General features: G+C 38.7%; 1 long non-coding RNA gene across 1 annotated transcript; it reads right to left on the reverse strand.

Annotated features, from left to right (window-relative positions):
• Positions 1 to 11229: 11229 nt before the first annotated feature.
• LOC120795026 lies at positions 11230 to 21934 on the reverse strand. Its single transcript, XR_005708191.1, has 3 exons — positions 21768 to 21934; positions 15885 to 16106; positions 11230 to 15591 (listed from the first exon to the last, which is right to left on the reverse strand). It is a non-coding gene; the product is annotated as an uncharacterized LOC120795026 (long non-coding RNA).
• Positions 21935 to 23765: the final 1831 nt, after the last annotated feature.

Here is a 23765-nt window from a genome sequence, read left to right on the forward strand (position 1 = left end):
ACTGCCACGGCTACACTGCACAGGATTATAGGCAACGTGGTATCGGTCAAAGAGAGAATACATCTGTTGCAAAAAATGATGTATATGATTAAACAGGATGCCGAGGTTATTAAAGTTCTCAAAGCTGCATTCACTTTTAGTCTTTAGGATTTAGGTTTTTTTTTTATTATTAAGGATTAAAAAAAAATTAATCGCGTGAATGTTATTTCCTTCCTTTCAAGTAAATGATTAAAGAAAACACAGACTCCCTATAATCATTATGGGTGTTGATCATAGAAATGACTATTGATATGAATTACTGGCGTTTGGTGGTGTCAGTGATGTCAAAAACCCGTATTTGTCTAACTCTAATGTATTTTATTTTTTGTTGCTGTGTTTTCCAGTTGTCATTCATTAGAGCTGCAGGGTTTTTGCTGTGTAATAGTGCAGGGGCAAATTGAAAAACTGTAAAAAGTAGGACTCGGAGTTCTCTTTCTGATTGAAGCGTGTGTGTCACTATCACTCCCTATTTATATAGTGTACTGTATCTACTGTCTGCCATTTTTTTTTTTTTTTTTTTTGAATGTTTTGAGCGTGTTAAATATTGCTCTCAAAGATTCTTGCCATGGAATGAAAGAAGTATTGTGTCCATTTCATGGACATTATTCTAATCACAATTCACAATGCTATGCATCACATCATGTATAGATGCAGAAATGACAGCTTAGACCCTACACCTGTCACTGACGAAGCACAACGAAGTGTGAAAATCTCACTTCACTGCTCTTTGTAAACTACTGAGTGCCTATTATTATGATTATGATTATGATTATTTTTACATGGCTACTAGTGAATGAATAATCACTGTTGGGCCCATTTAATTCTGTGCTATTGTATTTTAAACATGGTAGGTTTGGGTGTTCTACTTTTGAGCTGGCAGTGTGGCTGTCAGAAACTGCAAAGTGACATGAGCGCTGTCACAGTGTTAAAACTCCAGCCCGACACATTTGGCATTAAAAATGAAACGAGCCCATGTTTGACAGGGGGGATCTCTGTGTGAATATCAAAGGGTGTGTGTTTGTGTGTGTCCAAGTGGTGTGTGCGTGTGCACTTGAGTGTGAGGCCGTCATGCGGTAAACAAAAGACACATCATTAGCACACCAATCGCTACAGCGCCTCAGTCCGTGCGCTTCTTGCTCGATTTTTGAACTGTTGCTCCTCACTGAAAACTCTTACGAGCTGTGTCAAGTTGTCAAGTGAAAAGTCAGACAGCCGAGCTTTGGATGTAGACTTTTGGCAGCACGCAACTTTATTTTATCTTTGTGATTGGGACATTCCTGACAACAGCCATTTAGCTTTGGCTGCTGGGGCTCTCTCGCTGCATAATGTGATAAAGCTCTCCTTGCAGATTGTGCAAGGCAGGGGTCTGTTCTGAGTCAGTCAGTCCAGCCCACTTCAATAAATAACAACAACGGAAAGATTGCCATTTGGCTGTAGGTTCAAGTGACGTTTACCAACTTTTTTTCACAGAAACTTGATGATTTTTGTGGCCATTGGTCACGAAATAGTGAAATACCATTTATACCGTATCCCTGGTTTACACCCTTTCCAGCTGCAAAATGTAACTAGTATTAACTAGTAACTAGATAGTGAAATAGTGAATAGTGAAGGTTGTACGTTGTCTTATTTGAATCAGCCACTGGAAAACATTGAAAATTATCCAGTTAATAAAGTGCGATACTACTGGAATTATACCGTTGATTATGATACATGACTATACACACGGTGTTTTCTCCACCACATGTGTAAATATATATAAAAAAACAGAATGAATAAATTCCTTCATTTTAGTTGACGGTTCAGTAAGGAACACCAGTCCCTTTACTCTTTCGACCGGATAGCAGAAAAAAAGCTGCGATGTTGTGAAGCATTTTTTGTTTTTTTCCCCCGCTCAGAGATTTTTTCATACCACATACCCAAATCACATAAGCGGCATGTGAAACACTTCACTGGAATCAATTAGAAAAAGGTGCTTTCTGCTGCTAAAAGCGCACCCAATGTAATCGCCCACTTAACACTGTATGTTCAATTCGCTTTGTGTGTGGGAGTTGTTGGCAGCATATAGGCAAAAGTATTTTTCGAATGAAGATCTTGTCATATCGTCTTACAGCATCGGAAACCCCCCCCCCCCACACACACACACACACACACACACCCACACACCCACGCACACACCTTTCCCAATTAGGTGAGTTGTGTCTGACAATTGCTGTAGCTTTCTGAAACAGACAATCAGTCATGCACAGTGATTCGTCAGGTGTGTGGAGGTGAAAAATTAGGGAGACTGTCTAAAAGTGTGCGTCAGTGGCTCTCGCCCCCTCCCTACCACTGCAAGCTTTTTGTCAAAACTGGTATAAACACTTTTGCCTGTAGTCATATTCGTGATTCGAGGTCTAACCAGAGCCCAAAACACACATAGCAATTTATAAGACTATGACATGGGATTTTACAAACCCCGAAAAATTTCCAGGGCAACAATCATTTGCTCCTCTGTCTTGATATAATTGCACATGCGGTTGCACCACGGGTCTAGTAAGGGAGATGGATACGACATTGGCAGTCAGGCTTGCTGCCAGTTTGCCTCATTTGCCAACCGTGACACAGTAACAACAAAATCTCCTGCAGCCCAAAAAGCCACTATCATAAAATAGACCTCTGTAAAACTGCTGACAGGTCACCTCCAACTGAAAACAAAATAAATTCTTACTTTCTGTGTGTGGAATTTTTAAACCACGAAGGTTTTATTCATGCAGAAAAAAATTTTTCTCAGAGCCTATAAAACAATTTTTAGGAGTGTGACATCATCACAGTGTAAAGTTTATGAGGCGAGGGGGTGAGGCCAGGTAGACAAACACTAGTTTGTGCAATGTGAAAGCAACAAAGGAAGCGTGAAAACTCCTTTGGCTCATCCACTGGGTGAGCAATTTTCATTCGTTCCTGGAGTCCAGCATTAGCTTCTTTTAACAGATCCAACGGTTGCACATATTCGACCGCCAACCGCATTGCGCAGTCAGATGACTTTGCATTGCGCTGCGCCAGCCTCAGCCGGGCAACCCTGCATTTTTTTCCGGGTTCCCCTTCTGTGCCAACGCAGGGGTCTCATAATAAAAAACTGCAGCCTCCTCGTTCATCTCAACGTGTGAATGTTGTTCCGAATGGAGCCTTAATAAGCGCTGAACATGCAACACCGCTTGCCCTCCTGTTCATGCTGAAGCGACAAAAAAACCGTTGTCCCACTGCCAGCGCTACAGACGAACCAGGGGGCATTCAGGTTATAACAAGTTAAACTCTACTTAGAAGCTGACCCGCTGCCTTCTTGTCTCTTTATGGAGAGTCTGATCCGTTCAGCACTGTTCACTATAAGTTTAGAACACGAAACTACAAAGAGGAGGGGGACTAATCCAATAACCTCAGCTGAACTTTCTCATCTTCAGGCTGTTGGAAGCCTTGATGCACTTACTATCAGCTACTGAACAGGGACTGGTGTTTTGTTTTGTTTTTTTTTTTTTTTTTTGCGATGAAATTGGCTGAGGCAAAGTGGTAAGTGGGAAAATGTTTGTATGAAAGGGGGTGTTGTGGTGTGTGGGTGACTGCGTTTGTGTGTGTGTGTGTTGTTTTGTGGTTATCGATGCTTGTTTGTTTGACCGTGCTGTAGTGTATGAATTTGTATCCGTGTGTGCGTGATTGTGGCCGAGGCATAATGAGGAAGTGTGAAATTGTTAGCACAGTATGAATCACATACTGACAGTGTATGTCTGTCTGCATCATGTTTGGCTGTAGGTGTGTGTCTGTGTGATTATGTGTGCTTTTCTGCAAGTAAAATCTTTTAGACAACGTCCTTACTATTCACTTACATGTGGCCGTGTGTTTTATGTGTTTTTATGTGTGTCGGTGAATTCATCCCTCCTATGCAGCTTCCTGCTTTGATTTGTGTGATGCTCCATCCTCTTCTGATAACATACTACTGCCTCTCAGACAGCCTAGCCTGCAGCTGCTCCGTCTCTCTCCCTGTCCTCCATCTTCTATCCTTCCTCCTTTTTGCACTCACCAGCTTTTATGGAGGCAATAAATAACCTCCCACTGTCTCCGTGTTTAACTTGGTTTTAGAGGCCAGGGGAGCAGGCTGTGTCTGGAAACATCACACTTTACAAAACTGGGGTTCATAGGGGGGTCATCAAAGATCCTTATAGAGCTTAGGAGCTCCTTAAAGGACCACTTTGACATTTTGGGAAATACGTTAGTGTGATGCCACAGTGAGGTGAAAAGATGGCTATAAATTTGAGTGCGTCCAATTCAGGGATATGCCCCGAATGTGTTTAGCCTAGCTTGGCTAAAAGGCTGGAAGAGGAGAAAACTGTTGGTATAGCTTTGCCAAAGCTGATTTAAAAAAAAAATCAACTTCTGACACCTCTAAAACTGTCTTATTTTACAGGTTTGTATGTTAAGAAATAGAAATTTAAACATCACACTGTTGTTTTACTAAATTACTGAATTAGCACAATGACTGAAAACGGATAAACAATGTCAGCAAAATGGCTATAAATGTGGGTGAGATCGAATCATCTGTACAGGTAGTTACAACCTGACTTGGAAGGAAGGACGTTAGATGCTGTAGAAACTGCTTGCACATATTTGGCACTGTGCAACGTCAGCCCAACTGTAGCTGCGATCGCTCCTAAGTATGGTTGCAACTAGCAGTTATTGTCAGTGTTGATTCATCCGTCAGTTATTATTCTCATTAACTGGCCAATGGTTTGGTCTATAAAACGTTAGAAGGTATTGAAAAATGACCTTCATATTCTCCTTGCACCCAAGATGACATCTTCAGAATATCTTCCCTGGGTGCCATTAGTTTACAGTAATATGAAACAGGAAAAAGCAGCCAATCTTGACGTTTGAAATCCTGTAACCCAGTGATTGCGTGGCATTGTTGCCTGATAAATGACTTGATCAAGTCATCAAAATACTTTTCGTCAATTAACTAATGGACTTATCAATAGTTTTAGCACCAATTCTAAGATAGGTCCTTGTATTGATATTCTCATTGGCATCAAAAAAGAATATTTTCCAAATGTTTTGAAAAATATGATTTTCGACTCTCCAAGCTGACTCACAAAAAAATGTACTTCTTTAATTCCATCCACGTCAGAGATTCATAGAAACCCCAACAGATATCGTTAATCATTGATTAAAAAATTCTTTAAGGAACCTTCTGAAGCTCCCCCGTGGTTGTCCTCCAAAGAACCCCTAAGGGTTCCTCAAAGACCTTTAACTTGGTTGAGGACTAGATTAAGCCGGGCTAAAACAAATTTAAATAGTGTTTCTGACAGGGACAGGTCCTTATGGAGTCACCCCGGCTAAGTGGATGAAAAAGGGATTCAGAGAAAGCAGAGGCAACACCCATTAATTGTGATCTATGTATGTTTTAGCAAGGATTAACAAGGCAGATGAAGGAAGCAGCATTCACCTGTGCCAGCATCTTAAAGCCCCCATGGATCTGAAGAGCAAATACAGTTACCACACCGCAGGACCACAACTGGAAAGTCGGATAGGAGGGAAAAAAACAATTTTCAATCTCATATGAAGCATTTTTAATATGTATTTTGATGTTCAAGGATATATCACAAACTTCTGGGCCTTTTGTGGACTCCGGCTTATCTTTTGAAAATCATTCTCAGCTATACATGCACCTTTTGGCTCTTTGGACTCTTTTATAGAAGGCAGTTGTATAAGACTTGCACCTATGCTGGAAAAAGATAAATATCAGAGCCTACATATAATAGGCTTTTGCATTTTTAAGAGCTACTCTGAAGTACAGAGAATTGATAACACGCTCACAGTATTCAACAGAAGAGGCTTAAATTGGTGTATCCTTTTCATTGAAACTATTAATTGGAATAACTTGTTGAGATTCACATTTTAGATGGAGGGTGAACCTGCTGCTTCCTTCTCTGCAGTTGTTCTTGTATGTGATCACCAGTCTGTATTTCAAACCACAGTATTATTAACTTAGTGTTAAATGGACACATCTCTTGTTGCACTTTATAAATAAATATTTATGTGTTGCTGCACTTTTCTGAATTCAGCTTCTGTCCTCTCCGCTCTTCGGTCCAAACAGAGACTGATAATTTGCATTTATTCCTTGTGCTGTACTGTTATGTAAATACACTCACGTATCTGCAAGCTAAGCCACTCAGACTGCAAGATACATAACCGAGTAACTACCACACAAATGGCTGTATTAGCTTATAGCAGTCTTCAGGCATTAGCAAACTAACCTTTCTCCTGACACAAATATGTCATGAGTTGTTTTCCTTCATTTTTATTTCTTTCCTTTCATTTTCTTTTTTTGGGTATCCAGATTTAGCTTTGATGTTGAGGAAAAAGCATCTACCCTGCCAGCAGTCAGCACAATTAGCCACGTTACGTTATGATCAAACCACGGTGCAGGTGCAGACTCAAACATTTGTGTCTTAATGAGGGGGTGTGCTGGGGGGGCATAGGGCCTCACAGACTATTTACTCTTCTATATTAATTCATATTTTACTCATATTTCTTATTTTTTTTAATCAAAGTAAAGTTTTCAGAGCGAGTTTTTGGTTTCATAATTGTGATGGGTTACAGATTTGACCAGTAGTGGATCCTTTATAATTTAGACACGTGGGAAGATGAACGTCGGGTAATAATATTTTTCTGAAGCGCATCATCCTCATGAGTCATTATGGCTAATGGTGTCGACCAGCTTTGCTAATGTTCTCCAACTTATGGAATCATGTGAGTGCCGTAAAAAGGAATAAATCTGTAAAAGAATAATAAATGCGGACATAAACCGCTACTACATTCACGCCGTGCAAGTCTGTGTCGCGTCTACTTCCTGTTGTCCGTTCTAAAAAGCTCCCTATACGGCAGGATTGACTACTCAGCCTGGGCAGGAATGTTTGCCCAAAGCCAATTGATTGACAGCTTGGCCCTTTCAAGGAATAACAAAAAAAAAAAGAATAAGGAGGAATAAGGAAAAATAAAGGGATAAAAATAAATAAATTACATAAAAATAAATATATTTTTAAAAATATACAGAAAAAAAGAGTAATTTATATGCTATATGTATATGTATACGTGTATGTGTATATGTATACGTGTATGTGTATGTGTATATGTATATATGCATATGTGTGTATATGTGTATATGCATATGTGTGTATATGTGTATATATGTATACGTATATATGTGTGTATATGTATATGTATATATATGTGTATAGATGTGTGTGTGTGTATATATGTATATAGCTGTATGTGTATATATGTATATAGAAGCATGTGTATATGTGTATATAGCTGTATATGTTTGTATGTGAATATGTGTGTATGTGAATATGTGTATATATGTGTGCGCGTATATATGTGTGTATATATATGTATGTGTATATGTGTGTATGTGTATATATGTATGTATATATATGTGTGTGTGTGTGTGTGTGTGTGTATGTGTGAGTGTGTGTGTGTGTGTGTGTGTGTGTGTGTGTGTGTGTGTGTGTGTGTGTGTGTGTGTGTGTATGTGTGTGTGTGTGTATATGTGTGTGTGTGTGTGTGTGTGTGTGTGTGTATGTATGTGTGTGTGTGTGTGTGTGTATGTATGTATATGTATATGTATGTATATTTATGTATATGTATATATGTGTATATATATTTACAGAAATAAATGAACAAATAAATGTGAAAATAAATGAAAATGCTTATAATTACTCTTTTATATTTTAATTTTTTTAAATATTTTTTTTATTCTTGTATTTATTTCTCTTTATGTTTGCACAAATTTCTAATTTACTTATTTATTCTTTTATTTGTTCTTCTTTATATTTGCACATTTATTTCCTTTTTCAGATGTATTCTTTTTTATGGCACTTCCATGACTCCACACCACCAGGTCTCATCTGTCTCACCCACATACATATGGACTGGGAGAATTTTGGTGCAGGACAATCACTTAGTCTGATACGATATGAAATCTGGCAAACATCCAGTGCCAAAGAATCATTAACAGCTACTTGTCTTCTTCAGAGCAGTGGCAGTAGCATAGGCGGGTAATTATTTTTTCTCCCTCTTCAGAATCAATTGATTGCATGTCTTTGAGTTGGTCTGAAAGCAGCAAAAAGGAAATGTGCTGTCATATCCACATCAAAAATGTTATTATTCCGCACACATAGCATGCAGACACAAGGTTGACATTTTCTAATTAAACGTTTCTTTAAGCTGTGTACATCTCCCTGGGAAGTCTGAAAGACGCAGAGGCCCTCACTGCCAAGATGAAAGAACTCATTATTTTCCCCTGCCCACTATCGTTCTCATGTTCCTCCTCTTTTTATCCAGATAATAGAACTATTCCATTTAATCAATGCTGCCTGCTAAAGTACAGCAGAGCAGCTGTGGTCAAGAAAATGCACCTCAACAAGTAAGCATAAACTTCAATTCTGCCCCCCCACATCACCACAAAACAAACAAGCACACAGAGCAGCGGGGCATTCATCATTGCTGTTTCTGGTCTGACAACTCGCTCTGTTTTAGTATTACAGTCATAAGCCCTGAATTGGATAAGGGCAGCAGGAGAGGTTGAAAAATGGAAACGCAATGGATTTGGCCCGCCACCAACAGAAAAAACCCCTCTCCTGTGCAGTTGGAAATGATAGCACTGCACAGAAGTTGCAAGGAGTCAGAGATTATATTCTAATCCTCAACTCACACTTCAGTGGCTCTGTTCAAATGGAACGCACAGGCATTGTAAAAAAGCCTTAGTATGGAAATGATTTAACAAGGCAAAAAAGGGGAGAGAAATGGTATTCAAAACTTTTTTTTAATTTTTGTTTGACGAGTAGCAGCAAAAGATTAAAAATAAAACAAAGCAGAGAAAAACTGACAGATGCTTTTTAAAAAAAAAATGGATTAACTGCAATCAGTGACTGAAAAACTGGGCACTGCACCAACTCTACACCATATCAAAAGCATAAAGATGAACCAAACATTGCTCAGTTTATAAAGCATGTCATGGGATATATGTTTAAAAAATAGCGCATCTCTGTGCTGCTCATAGGATTCAGTTTGAACCTCCATCAGATAACCCACTGACAGCTAGGCAATCATCTGTCCAAAGCCATGTGCATTAGGCTGCATTATCTGTCGCTGCAAACTGTGCAGCTTCTCTTGTTCACGGGGGAAAAAATAAAAAAAAAAGTTTCTTTATTTCTTTGGGGAGAAAAAAACAAACTTCCATAGTTGCAGACAGCAACTAGCATTGAAATCCCAGATCAGTCACATTTAAATCAGAGCTCTCAACAGGAGCAGACGGATATTAACGTTTGCTTTGGAGCAGATAATATTATAGTTAAATATTATCTCGAACTAAAGAAAGGAAACTCAGTGATCAGATTCTTGGAAAATGCTTCAATGGTTTTTTCGAGCAAATATTATGTAACAGGTTTTCTATGGTTCATTTCAGTCCAGCTTTTTATATTTTTAATTCACTCAACAAACAGAACATTGATGCTGAATAATGACAGGTTCTCTGAAACATTTCTACAATATCTGTTTGTTTTTTTTATGTCTTTTGTCCATTTGGGGGTAGAAGAACAAATAAAAGCTAAATGACAGGAGCCTGAAATATTACTGCATTTTAGTGTTTGTTCTAGCAAACAATTGCCTACTTACACTTCTAGCAAACACTGAACAACATTAGCATTCAGCTGGAGTCGGGGTTTTGTCCACCTGATGAAGTGCAATATGCACCCTCCTGGAATCACAAGATTCTTACCGTAGTTTGTATTAGACCCAACATGAACCCTAGTGTCTTTTCTGTGCTAAATCAGTGTCCCACTATTTCTGCAATGTTCCTGAATGTTGGCTTTAGAGGTAAATTATGTATCGCAGAATTGGCTATACTGTATATGGCTGATTTTCCAAAGGACACTGGGTTATATGTTTGCAGGTATGAGTAATGCAGAAATATTGAGTCGCTATTCTCAAATCACTGTCAAGGACGGTCCTAGAGAAGCAGGTAGAACAAATCAGTACAAATAATCCCTATTTGTTCTAAAAAATGCAATCTTGTGAGTTCTTAATCTGCCATTGGAACCAGGACATTAGCTGCACCAATCTTCTGCTGTTAACCCTGCTTAACTCTTCCAACAACTGTAGTTTTAAAGGATGAATTGCACTGATGCTACGTATATGAGCCTTTAATTCGGAGCACACTAAAAACTGTTTCAATAAAAGAGCACATGCACAAAATGAAATATGTATACCTTGCTCATTTCGTCATGTTCACAGTGAATTAGCGCGATTTAGAGTTTCTAAGGTGAACATTTTACCTGCAGCTCAGTTAACAAAAGATTTTCCCACTTAATATGATTCACCTTGCAGTGTACAGTGCCACATTCACATGCTCCTTGTACTGAGGTAGGTGCCATTTAAAGTTGTCAGAAGGCTGTAGTCAGTGTTGTTCCGAATGATAGGGGTCAGTTGTAATCACAGCTAAAATGAAAGCCACCTGGGTGGTTCTGAAGTGTAAATGCCATGGTAACTTCAGAAAGGTGGAGGGTATTTCCCCCCCTAATGCATTGCAGCTAGAGCTGCAGGAAACATATTTACTACTGAAGATGCTCTTTTCATGTTTTGCCTTATTTTTACAAAGGACATCTTGAACAAACATGAGAAAAGCGGCTTTTGTTTATTACTGAAAGTTAGAATTTAAGGCAAAACATTTAGTAAAGAAAAGGTACATAGGCTTAAGTTTACAGTACGTACCATATTGTATAATAAAAATAACTAGGCTGGCACTCTATGGAACGCATACCTCAACAATTCTATACATGTCCGTCTAGCTCTTGTAATAGAGAAATAAAAGGAAGTAGTCTGATTAGATAAATTATTTATTTATCATAAAACATAGTAAGTGATAAATAGTAGACTGTGTGATGTGGATTCAACGTTTTCTTTCACCAGATCCGGATTATTATCTGAATCAGCACCAAACTATACAAACTCACAGATCACAACAAGATTAATGTGATTTTTTTTACATCATTATCCATACATGATTTTTAATACATTGATGAAAATGTTGAAAAGTCTTGCAATGTTGAGGAAAGTGATATAAAAAAAAAAATTAAAAAATAAAAATTCCTGGCTCCGCCCCTTGCCTGGATCTGCACCAAAATGAAGTGGGTTCTTCCCTGGCCCCTGTCCCATCCCTCCACCAAGTTTGGTGCAAATCAGTTCAGTACGTTTTGTGTAATACTGCTGACAATCAAATAGCCTTCTTTGCAGAGGTAATAAAAACCTATGGCAACCACTTCCAAAAGCTTTCACAAGGAGAAATTTTAATAGAGGTTTTTAACAAGAGATTTAAAAGACCCTGGAAAATTGGTGTGTCTGAGTTCAGTAGTCAAAGAGTTCCATTGTGTGGGGGCTCTAATAGTGAAAGCCCGGTCACCCTTTGTGATAAACTGTGATCTGGTAGTTACCAGCAGGGCTCCATCCGCGGATCACAATGGTCAAGAGGGCACATAACAGGTCAGTAACTCAGAGAGGTATTTAGGAGCAAGGCTATTTAAGGCCTTAAAAATGAGCAATACAATTTTTAAATCAATTCGAAATCTAACAGGGAGCCAGTGTAGGGAGGCAAGCACGGGGGTGTGTGGTTGTGCCTCTTTATCCCGGTAATGAGTTGGGCAGCCGCATTTTGTACCAACTGGAGTCGGTGGAGGGAGCGTAGCACCACATATTTCCCCTAAATTCCTAGTAGTCTGCTTTATATTATCTGACAGACATCCAAGATTAGCACCAACAGTGCTTATGGAATTAAGGGGACCAAATCGACTGTATCAAATGCGATACCTAAATCTAAAAGAACTAAAATCGAGTAGTCACCTCTGTCAGTAGTTAGCGAAAGGTCATTAGTAACCTTAACAAGCGCTATCTCTGTACTATGAAGTGCTCTGATGACTGTAAACTGTTAAAAACACTATTACTGTTAATAAAAGACATCAATTGAGATGAAATTACTTTCTCCAGAACCATAGATACATTTTCTGACATTTTATAGACAACAATTAATCGAGAAAATAATTGGCAGATTAATTGATAATGAAAATAAATGCAAGTTGCAGCCCTACAGTGCTCACACACTGTAGTCTTTTTGATACAGAAGATCAGAACAAACATTAATTTTGGATGCATGGGTCAATAAAATGCGAGTGAAAACCATTTAAAAATCAGTCTGCTCCTTTAAAAAAAAAAAAAAAAACGGTTATTTTCGGCAGAAATTGGTAAAAATAATCAAAGTATTGATGATGAAGTTGAAGCTGAGTCTACAATTGTGCCCTCTAGTTGTCAAATGTAGCTTAACGCGGTTTATAGTCTGTAAATCTACTCGGAAAAAAGTGTCAAGCAGATGTGGAGTATCTGTGGTTGAAGAAGTGGTCAGCAGTGTGAAAACGCCACTGTTTGAAGTAATGTAGCTTTACTGCCTCTGTGCTCGGCGTAGCTCTTCTCCATGACTGATCCATTCTAAAAGCAGTAAATATATTTGTCACCCTCCCGCGGTGAGATGTGAGAGACTCACTGCGGTTGGGGATTGCTTTGCAATAGCGGTGCTCATTCTGTGTGTGCATATGAGCCTGTGTGTGTCTTTGAGGGATTGTTTTTGTGCATTTGGGCGTGCATTCATGTATGTTTTATGTATGCATGTGTATCTCATGGTTTGTGTGTTTACTGGGCCTCCGTGTGAGAGTGTGCTGCTTCAAAGCTACATTTATGGAATAATGTCCTGTAGGGCAGGCAGGTGTCCGGAGATCTGACTGAGTGGAAACTGCCTGACTGTGGTAATAAGTGTCTTCCTTGTCGGAATAATGCTTAAGACTAAAAGTGACTCGAACGATTCTGACTTGCCAGCATAGTCCGCTGGGCTCCCACTCACCACAGTGTAAAAATATAGGCTGCAGCTGCACAGTAAGAAAGGTTATTGTTTCACTCTGTTGTGACTTTGTTTGTGGAGAGGGAAGCAATGAAAAAAGCCTCACACAGAGCCATGCACAATCTGGCTACTAGAGTTGCCCCTGGAGAAATAAGCACATAATGTTCTCAAATTATAATTCCTAATGTTCTTTTAAAGGCTTGTTAGTGCTGTGGTTGGCTGTTTTAAGAAAAAAAACGGCCCTTCAGAGAGCGTAGGGTGGTATTAAAGAGTTTACATGCCGGCTGTGAAGACATACTTCAGAGTACGTCTTCACAGTATGTCACAGTACGTCTTCATCCTATTTAATCGAGTATGATTAAATAGGATGTGGCAGTTACACATCCTTTTGTCTGAGTGCTCTGCTCAAAAGCCGCTATCTGAACTTCTAGAATATCCACACAGAAAGTGTTACCCCAAATATGTAGATGCAACTTGAGCTCAATTAAATCAATTTAGTTGATAGCAAAAAATATAGCATCATTAAGGTCAAGTCATGTCTAATTTTTCTTTTGAGTCCTGCCATTTCAATGTTCTTTGTAAAAAAGAAAAAACACTTGTGCACTCATCAGTGAGTCATGGATGTGTTAATGGACAAAACAAGCGTGAAAAGTATGCAGCAGACAAAGCTTCCTCCCACTGCCTCTGAGTCTACAGTAATGTATTTCTAGAGCACTTTCATATTTCAATTATAATATATAATGTGTTTTAATTTAAAGAAGAACTCAGGCTCTAAATAATGAATGCGGGTCTGTCGATCAAAAGCACACTTCTCAGAGCTTTGTTGTAGCTTTTCATTCGCCTATAACTTTTGAACCACGTCTCAGTTTATTCCATATACAGAGACTTGTATTGTGTCTGTTGTTGATTTTTTTGTGTAACTGAAGCTGCAATTCCACAAACATTTTAAGGATTGCAGAGCTTCTCTAAAGGTCCAATGTCAGTTGGGGGTAGTTGGTTAGCATAGCTGACCTTCCATATTAAAACTAGCCACACTGGTGTATAACTGTCCACGTAAGCTAGGTTGCTAGCCTGCAGACACTAAAAGGCCATGAAAACTAGAGTCATGAATAGCTTGTCACTGCTGTTTTTAAAAGTTTGTGCTGTATGTTTTCTGACTAGTTTCTTTGTTGCCTTTCAAAGTTGCTAACACGCTAAAGAGATGGCTAACCTTCCAGAAACTTTCTTTGGTGGTTGAGATTTAATTCAGCCAATTAGATCTCGTCTGCATCCAAGAAGTATTGTACGTAACCGAAACTACAGGCAGCAACACTTTCACAACAAGCCCGGACAAAACTGAAAGTGCTTCACTGAGATCTGTTAAGCTCACTTCTTTTAACTTCACACCCCCCAATTTTTTAGCAGTCCTTATGCGCAAGTCTCACCACTCAGCAGCCATCTTGGCAATGCCCCTGGGCAATTGCATGTATAGAATCACCAGTCAAATCTGATAAAAACTGCTTGAAAGTATGGTGACTTTTCCACAAAATAAGGTTCATAAAACGCTTTTCTTCCACAGGTTATACATCTACTATGCATGTGCAAGGTTTCGCTTGCATCAGTGCAACAACACAATTGCCTAGATATGTTTCCCGGTTCGGCTGTTATAAAGCAGACAAATGGCCTTTGGGGGGAAATGGCAGAATGTGTGTCATACAACCGCCATCTTGGCCTTACGAACTTTTCTATTCGAAATGCTTTAAGTGGCGTGTCTCCTCTTATAACGTCTCTGCTTTTAGTCTTCAACAACAACCGATGCTGACTCAAGTGACATTACTTGAGGGTGTTTTTCAGACTTCACACAGCTCCCTCTGGAGCCACAAAATGTTTTACTGTATACACATATGCAGTTGTACTCCCCAGGACATGTAGACTTTGATGTGTTAAATTGCTGGAGTTCCCCTTAAGTTCTCAAATAAATCCTTAACATTAACCTACAAACACTTAGACAAGAGCAGCGACGAGGGGTGTTTTTGTCTATTAGACTTTCTGTTTTCTGTTGCGTCAGCTTTCACTTTACATAAGTTTCTCTTTAACATAGTCCAAGTGTAACAAATATACTCTTACATTCCAAAAGCTACATGTTTTTGCTTTGAGAAATGAAATTAATAATCAACAAACACAAATGACAAGCAAATAATGTTGTTAACAAAGTATTTCATTAACTTAAATAATGTGCTTAACCTTTGTGCAAGCTACAATTTTCAGCTTGTCCTGTCAGCCTTTCACATACAGGATACCTCAAATTTAAATTGAACCGCAAAAAGTAAAAAAATAAAAAGCATACATTAGATATGTTTTAGGTTTTTTTAATTTCTAAATCTTAGGCTACTTGTTGTTGGATATAAATACCTAATGTGCATTTTCTCTTGTTAATGAATGAAGTCAGAAATCAATCTTTGCCAAGAAAAGAGTAAAAAATTCATGGCCATCTGGCTCAATAATGTTGAAGCGCTGGCGTTGCGGTTGGGGACCGTCATCAATGCAGTATGGAGGAGTTCTACAGTCCTCTGTGGCTCTCAGACTGAGGTCCATGGCCGGCTAACCTGGGAAAATGGAAAATTGGTAAAGAATTTACAAGAATTAGTTTTAATCTCATTCTAAGCACAGTTCAGAGTTGACAATTCAGTATTAAATATATTAAATATGTGTCTCTGCTTTATATCTCTATATACGTAGCTGCTGTAACAACACAATTTCCACTCTGGGATTAGTAAAGTGTCTGTCCGTGTGTCCCTCTCTCTGATTCCATCCAGTGGTTTGTGACATTTGAAATAGTATTTTAGAACCCTCGTATCTTTACTAAGTAAAATAAATACACAATACATGGAAAACATACCATACTGAAGTAGTTTATTTAGACTGTTGTCCACTTTGAATAAACTATCTGGTATAATTAACTCCGTAGCTCTCATCCCGCTGTACAGCCAGTATAGTCCATGATGATGCAGTTCACGTTCCATGGAAAGTTCACAGGATCCAAGTTTTATGGATTGCCTTTGATATTAAATCAAGAGACACAACAAACCGGAGCCACTGCAGTTGAGACAACCAGACCCGTCTGTCCAATGAAAATATTAAAATGAGTTCAGTGAGTTTAGGGTTTGGTTCACCAGTCCCATTCTCCCACTCGCTGTCTCTTTTTCCCACTCCGCAGTCAAATAATGAGATAACTTCTGAGCCGATGCAAACAATCATTCTTGGCCACATTTGGTCTCACAGACACAAACAATACTATTGCATCCCCTTCACCTCCCACCACGAGGGTGAAAAGTGTATAGCCATCTTTGACTCCTCACATCAAGCGAAGGACTATAAATCAGGACAGTTCTTTGGATAGGAGAGACAGCGGAGGACATCGTCATGCTTGAGCAGTCAGCCCTCTGGATCTCCGGGTTACAATTGCTCGGTGATGTGGTCATACTTAACAAAACATAAAGGAATTTAATAAAAAAAAAAAAAAAAAACACAGACTGGTCCGAAATGTTATTCCATCTCCCAGCTTTCTGATGTTTTTCAAACCTGTCCCTGCAGACGGAATAATACACTGTTTTCACATTCAATTATGCAGCAGCTGAGACTGTTCAAGGGAGGAAGAGGAGGAACAATGACATTATGTATTTAGCTCCAGAGGACAGCACGGTTATCTCTGCTAGTAATGACAACATGAAGCTCCACTGATACCATTTTTTTTACCATTCATTTTATCCCTTTGTGTCCCTGCCATGGCCTGTTGCGTCACATGTATTTGACGTACGATATTTTCCTCTGCCAAGTGCGATGTTCTTCCCTCAAATCCAATAAGATGTATTATTTACTGTTTTCTGAAGGAGTGGGAATCCTTGAAGGCCCTAATCTCTTCTCTGCACCATAAGGTATGTGCTTAGAATACCACGACAGAGAGGAGGCAAGAGTGTAAATAGGCAATACTCAACTACAGTTTGGGTCAATTATTAATGAGGGAATGTGCAAAATACACAAACCCTGCTGTTGTTGCAAGACCGATAACACACTAAAGTCAGATGATTTCTAAATAACAAATAAAATAAAAACTACAATATCAAATAAATCTCGGTCCTTGTTATTTCAGTTCATTCCTACATCAGTGTGTTCCCCCTGTCTGCCAGATTCATGTAGATACCAGCTGTCACAGCACAATCAGAAATATTTTTAAACATTTAGTTTAATTAACTCTAAAGAGGGAGACAAACCCTAATAAGCTGCTTTTCAAGTTCCTTGTCGACACATGAAGTTTTTTAAATGTTTTTTGTCATTTGTCATCTACATTAGAAGCCATCAGGATATGTCCTACAGTACCTTCAGTAAGAATCTAGACTCCTTCACTTTTTGCACACTTTATTGTTGTAGATTTAATTGCAGATGGATATAATTGCAATATCCAGTCTATTATCAATCTATACCCAGTAATTCTCAATGACAATGTGAAAACTTGTTTTTAGGGAGTTTTGCAAATTTATTAAAAATCAAAAACGGAAATTTCTCATTGACAAAAGTATTCAGACCCTTAAATCAGTACTCTGTAAGCCTCTTTGGCAGCAGCTTCAAGTCTTTACAGCTTTACAGCTTTACAGCTTCAAGTCTTCTTGGGCAAGTTTTTACAAGCTTTGCACACCTGGATTTGGGCAGTTTATCCCATTTTTCCTGCGAGATCCTCTCAAGCCCCGTCAGATTGGATGGGAATCATCTGTGAGCTGCCATCTTCAGGTCTCTCCACAGATGTTCTTTGGGGTTTATCTGCCTGTCGCTGCTGCTGAAACGCATCCCCATAGCATCATGCCACCGCCATGCTTCACTGTAGGGATGGTATTAGCCAGGTGATGAGCAGTGCCTGGTGTCTGCCAGATATAGTGTTTTGAGTTCTACCCAAAGGGTTAAATTTGTGTCTCATCAGACCAGAGAATCTTTTTCCTTAAAATCTCAGAGTCCTTTAAATGCCATTTGGCAAACTCCAAGTGGGCAGTCATATGTCTTTTACTCAGTGGCTTCCATCTAGTCACTCTACCACAAACGCCTGATTGAAGGAGTGTTACTGAGATGGTTGCCCTTCTCCCATCTCTGCAGAGGACTTCTGAGGCTCTGTTAGAGGGACCATTGGCTTCTTAGTTACCTCCCTGACCAAGGCCCTTCTTGCCCGGTTACTCAGTTTCTCCAACTCTAGGAAGAATTCTGGTTCCAAACTTCTTTGATTTTACAATTATTGTCGCTACTGTGCTACTAGGAACACTCAAAGCTTTAGAAATGGTCTTATACCCTCACCCTGATCTATGCCTAGTCACAATTTTATAGTGAAGGTCTACAGAGAGTTCCCTGGACTTAATGGCTTGGTTTTTGTTCTGACATGCAGTGTGAAGTGTGGGACCTTTTACAGTATAAACAGGGGTGTGCTTTTCTGAACTATGTCCAATCAATTCAATTTGCCAAAAGTGGACTCCAATCATGTTCTATACACATCTCGAAGATAATTAAAGCAAAGAGGACACGCCGTACCGCAATTTAGAGTAGCACAGTAAAGGGTCTGAATACTTTTTGAAATGAGAGATTTCAGATTTTATTTTTTTAAATAAAATCTTTGTCATTATGGGTTGTTGAGTGTAGAGTGTTTGGAAAAAATGTTAATTTTATCAGTTTAAAAGTGTATCTACAACACAGTAAAGTGTGCAAAAAGTGACGGAGTCTGAAAACCTTCTGAAGCCACTGAATGGTTGGAAGGAATGCGCAACTAGCTTCATATCACCTAAATCATCTTGGAACAAACACTAATAGCCAGACTGTCGGTTGATGTCATTCTTGTTGGCTGCTATGTGAAAACATCCTTTTTTTTGGTTGCTGTCACAATGTTTCAATTTTTTTTTCTTATTTAAATGTTATAATTACTATGTGGCTCAATGTGTTACAATTTTGTAATGGTCAATGGCAAGGGTTTAATTAACTTGTCAAAATCTGGATCCCTAACGCCACACCAGAACAAGATTTAGACAGGCAAAGATCTTGATCTTTATTTTATGTATGAACTGAACCATGCTTCACAATCTTCCATCTTTCCTCCTCTAAACTCTTTATACACCTACTACCCCAAATCTCTGGAGTTGAACCTTAAACTTTGAACATTAGTGACAGAAAGAAATACAGCGATAGACACTTATTCATTTCAAAGAGTGACAGAGTGTGAAGAGGCAGCTGGTGCAGAGATATCAATGACTTAGCAACACATAAAAGTTGAGCTGAGTACAACCTTATGCAAATGATGAGTGATGCATTTCAGTGTTGGTCATTTGAAGGGCAGAGTTTAGGTCTTCTGCTGTTAAAATGTTTTCGACTTTAATCTGTCAAATGTAAGAAAAGCTAATCGACAACAACATTAGAGTTTGTAACTTAACATAAATGTGAGTCTGATTATATTAAAAAGGTCATTTTCAGTTAGTTCTGATCTGAGCAAGGTGGTTGGAGTAAAGACACTGACTAGCATGTGCAAGCTCTGTGTGCAGCAATTGTGTTCACTCTTGATTTAACATGATTTATGTCAGTGTAAAGTAGTATCAGTGTCATCTGATGTTAACGGAGGTGACCTTTATTTCAGAAGAGGCTGCCCCAAAATGTTGCGGTGCATGGAAACTATGGAAGTTATTCAAATCAATTTCTCATATCCAATTATCGCAAGCTGAATTTGAAAGGCTAAGATGTGGTCAGTCTTTCTTTAGCGAGTCTGTACAAGTCAGTCTGTATTGAGCAGTGGAGTACATGTAATGCTACCCAGATTTATTTTTAAATTTTTATCAACCATTGAAGAATCGTTAAAAATTAACATATCTGCAAATAGAGGCCGTCTTGCATCATGAGATAGGATGTGTTTACTTTTTCAAATGTTTAACCAAATATATAACCAAAACCACAACTATGATTCTCTAACTTAACTAAGTGTATAAGCAACCTAAACCAAACTATATGTGGACTCCAGAGTAAGAAATAGAATTCTGCACAGGCATAAAACTGAGACCCAAACCAGGCCAGTAACTGCGCCTTTCAAATCAACCTGACTTAACCCGAATGGTACTGCTGATCTGAGATCCAAACCCAACCTGAGGCTGCAAGTTTTATGCTAGCTTTGGAAGGGCTTTCCCACACATTTAATATAACTAATCTGACTCCAGCAAAAGATTAGCACAGAATATGGCACAGCAGCCCACCACTACAAAGCATATTTAACTTCTACTAGCCGATAAGACATAGGTTTAGTGGCAGTACACAGAATTGCAGTCAACTACCGGTATGTAACACTACAACCTCTCAAAATCTGCCTCACTTGTTAGTAGTTCCACTTTGCATTTTCCCAGTATGGGCCAGATGAATGTGGCTGGTAAACTCAAAACTTCTTTACCAGATGAACTGAAGAGTAAAGACAGTTATAATCCAGAACAGAACTTTACACGGTTGCATTTGAAAATAATCCAATCTGAGCCCAACCTGAGCCCGAAGCTTGATGCAACAAGACAGCCCCAACCCAATGCACTACATGACCCATTGTTGGAATCTTTTTTGGTTCGCGGCCGGTTGCTGATCTCCACTCAGAGAACCTCTTTCTTTTGTTTTTCACGTCATTTGCTTTATATAGCCACCACCTCCTTAAGGTCTCTGTGTGGTACAAGAACGTGGCACTTCCTTGACTTGATGCTGATTGAACATAATTTGTGGTGCATTTAAGTTTCCTTTAAAATGTACTTGACTAAACAAGTTACGGAAATGTATTTTCTTAGAGAGAAGGTTGTATGGCCTGAGTATTTGCATTTCAAAGTAAAAGGAGATTTCCCTGCTCTATGTTGAAGCCAACAAAGGGTTACATGTGGATGGGTCGTTAGCACATAGCAATTTATTGCGCAGGCACAAAAAATATCATTGGTTGATTAAGCATCATTGACACACCAGCACAACCCCTGATTCCCATGTTGGACTGTGGACTCTTTGAGGTCAACCATCCATCACAGCTCAGCAGGAACGGATGAACCAGGGTGAAAATAACGAATCACATTAGTAAATGACTTAATTCTTCCACCTGAGCGCTCTCCCAACCTTCAGGAAATCAGCTTTGCCTTGAATAATTCACTGTCCCTGATTTTCTAGAATGTGAAAATGTAATCAGTTAACACCCAAATAAGATTGATTAACAAGCCTAAAACAAGAGACTTCCGTGACAGATTAAAAGAGGGCTGCACACAATCTCTTGGACTCAATGAGCAAACACAGTCCCTCCTTAATTAACCATACCTATGGGGGAGAAGAGAATACAATCTACTGAACTGGATGTGTTCAGGTGCTGGTGTGATGAAAAGTCGTGTTTCATTTGATAACATTACACTACAGCTCAGGAGAAGCAGGGTTGATTCTCTGAGCCCAGTTTCTCCAGGTGCCACAGCAATTAATTTCCTGCTTGTGTGTCAAGACAAAAAAAACAAAAAAAACCCCACTGTTCCTCTAAAGAAATCCATGAGCAAGATGCTTAACTGTTGACTGTGATCATTCACCGGGGAGACATTTATTGCAGCTGCTAATTAAATATTTTCCGTAACAACACCTCACATCCCGCAGGCCTACTGCAGGGCCTCGTGTTCTTTCTGCAAGAGCGAATGGCGAGAGAGTTAGCTTAGCTGCAGCGGCTCGTCAGTATTGACTGTGGGTTGTGTTTGCTGTTGGTGTGCTAATGCAGTACCTGCTGTTTAAAACACGTCCTGAGGGATATGTTGAAACCAAGTCAATATTTATGAGTATTGCTCCTGTGGGCTCTTCCCTAATGGCATATGGCTGCTGAGGTGTCCATGCAGTGGTGAAAGAAGGACGCCTGAGGCTGGCGGTGATGAGAGGGCTGAGAGAGAGAGAGGCAGAGAGACACAGAGGAAGTGTGTGTGTGTACGAGAGAGGAGGAAAGGAGCTTCATACAGTACATATTGACCTGGCCTTTGTAATGGTGATGTTGCAATCTTCTGACCTGGCCCCAGGATTGGAAATGTATTCAGTTTAGAGTGCAAAGAAGAACTGTGTGGGTGTGTACTCAGGTGAAGACAGAGTTTGTGTTCCACTTGCATAATATTATAACTGTCTTTTTATTATTTTTGTGTGTATATGTGTGCATATATAATATATATGTGTGTGTATACGTAATATATGTGTGTGTATATATTATATATATGTGTATGCATATATAATATATGTGTGCATATGTCTTTGTGTGTATATATATACATTTATATGTGTATATATATGTATCTATGTATATGTATATGTATTTATGTATGTATATTTATGTGTATGTCTGTATGTGTATATATATGTGTGTATGTGTATGTATATGTGTGTGTGTATATGTGTGTATGTGTGTGTGTGTATATGTATGTATGTGTGTATATATATATATATATATATATATATGTGTGTATATGTGTGTATGTGTGTATGTGTATATGTGTATATGTGTATATATGTGTGTGTGTGTGTGTATATGTGTGTATGTGTGTGTGTGTATATGTGTGTATATGTGTATATATGTGTATATGTGTATATGTATATGTATGTATATGTATATGTATGTATATGTATATGTATGTAAGTGTGTATGTATATATATATAATATTACATATATATAATATGATATATATGTATATATATCATATTATATATATGTGTGTGTGAAACAACAGCAGAACACAGAATAGTGAGCGGCGTAATTTGTGATCATGGTTTTAAATTGACCAAGAGATACACTTGTGTTTAGTTTTAATGTGTGTTGTAAACAAAACAATAAAAGCGGTTTTCCTAAAGTTAGTGTTTGCATGCAGGACTTCGAGCATTAGCTAGTCACTTTAACAGGTCAAATAATGACTATGGGACCAGTATAATAAGGAAGTGATGTATGGTGGCATGTTGCCATTTAGGGCCTTATAAATAAATAGAAACCAATCCCTCACACATTTAGCTGTTAGAAATGCCCACTCAACCTTTTCATATGAGATGTAATCATGAGTAGAATAACTCTCACTGGTAATGAATCTTAGGGTGGAGTGATGAACTGAATCTAACGGTTTAAGATTGGAGGCAGAGGCATGTCTATAGATAACATCACCATAATCTGGGACAGACAAGAGGACGGCCTCAATTATCCGCTTCCTGCTGTGTCCATTTTTTTTTTTTTTTTGTCAATGTGTCAGTGTGAAATTTATAATTAAGTTTTTGATCCAACCAGATACCAAGATATTTATACTGAAAGATCATCTCAATGCTAGGGCAATTTCCAGGGGTAATATGCAAATCATTTTCCACAATATCTCTGGCCCTAGAGAATAGCATATATTTAGTCTTGTTTGCATTCAGGACTAATTTCAAATAAAAAAATGCATCTTGCAATTTGTCAAAGGCTTGTTGTAAGATTTCAGTGGCTGAGTGTGCATTAGTAAAGTGATACAGAACTGTATTATCCACATAAAGAAGAGTGTTACGATTTGTTATAGGATGTAATGTTGTTAATATAAAATGCCATCAAGACAGGAACGAGTATTGAACCTTGTGGAACCCCCTTTGACAGTGGGAAAAAAAAATACAGAAATATAATTTCCCAAGACCAAACATTTCTGTCTATGAGAAAGGTAGCTCTGAATCCATTCACAGGCCTTAAAATCAAAACCAAGATCACATAGCCTCTACAGGGGCATAGCT

Source organism: Xiphias gladius, chromosome 10, assembly GCF_016859285.1.
Source record: "Xiphias gladius isolate SHS-SW01 ecotype Sanya breed wild chromosome 10, ASM1685928v1, whole genome shotgun sequence".
Taxonomy (NCBI): domain Eukaryota; kingdom Metazoa; phylum Chordata; class Actinopteri; order Istiophoriformes; family Xiphiidae; genus Xiphias; species Xiphias gladius.